The sequence below is a fragment of the Myotis davidii genome, unplaced genomic scaffold, assembly GCF_000327345.1.
Source record: "Myotis davidii unplaced genomic scaffold, ASM32734v1 scaffold32, whole genome shotgun sequence".
In the NCBI taxonomy this organism is placed as follows: domain Eukaryota; kingdom Metazoa; phylum Chordata; class Mammalia; order Chiroptera; family Vespertilionidae; genus Myotis; species Myotis davidii.
Window position 1 is genome coordinate 2,557,666 of NW_006286587.1, and position 1,179 is coordinate 2,558,844.

General features: G+C 42.4%; 1 protein-coding gene across 1 annotated transcript in view; it reads right to left on the reverse strand.

Moving 5' to 3' along the window:
- Nucleotides 1-1,179, reverse strand: part of SLC23A2 (solute carrier family 23 (ascorbic acid transporter), member 2) — a 135,508-nt gene that overhangs the window by 22,440 nt on the left and 111,889 nt on the right. The gene's annotated exons all lie outside the window — the stretch shown is intronic.

Below are 1,179 nucleotides of genomic sequence, written 5' to 3' on the forward strand. Positions count from 1 at the left end.
CCCCCCCCGCAAGTGCACAAATTTCATGCACTAGGCTTCTAGTCTACACTAATAAAAGAGAAACATGCAAATTGGTGTCACTCTGCTATGCCCACCAGCCAATGAGAACAACTATGCAAATTAACCCAACAAAGATGGTGGTTAATTTGCATATGCAGGCACGGAGCAAAGACTGAAGACAACTGAAGACTAAAGAGGCTTGGCTTCTCCACTGCGACCGGAGCAAAGGCCTGGATCCCAGGTGCCGGAAACCAGGGGAAGGAAGGCCAATTGCATGAATCTCTTCGTGCAACGGGCCTCTAGTTTTCTAATAATCATCCTTCCTTGAGGTCCTGAAATAACACAAAATTCATTGTCCTTTTATTGTATTATCTATAGCAGCCTTTTCCCAAACCACGTTGTAAGCGACATTCTTCCCAGATGTTTACAGATGTGGCTCTAAAAAAATAAATTAGATGTATGCAGAGCTGGATCCAAAGGCCCTTTCTGGGAGAATCTTCTGCACACTTGTGTTTTAAAAGATTTCAACAGCTGTCAGAGGGGAGGTGGGGGGAAGGGCTGGATGAAAGAAGGTAAAGGGATGAGCCAAAGAACATATATACATAACCCATAGTCACAGAAACAGTGTGAGGATGGCCAGGGATGGGGGGTGGGGGGAAGTGGGCAAAGGGGGGAAATGGGGTCACCTGTAATAGTATCAACAATAAAAATAAATTTAAAATAAATAAAATGAAATGAAAAGCTGTCCAGAGACATGTTTTAAGTGAGGAAAATAAACTAAAGAAAAATATTTACACTGTACCATTTGGGATCGTCCGGTCATAACGGTTATTTAGGCTTTTACATATATAGATTATTGCAGGTGACACCCATGTGACAATTACACCTGCACTATGGTGATCACTTTTCAAAGCACATTTAAAAAAGAATGCTCAGCCTGGCCAGCATGCATCAGTGGTTGAGTGTCAACCTATGAACCAGGAGTTCACAGTTTAATTATGGGTCAGGGCACATGGCTGGGTTGAGGGTTTGATCCCCAGTAGGGGGTGTGCAGGAGGCAGCTGATCAATGTTTCTCTCTCATCACTGATGTTTCTATCTCTCTCTCCTTTCCTCTCAGAAATCAATAACAACATATTTTAAATTATTAAAAAACCCAAGGGATTGCTAAGAGAAGAAT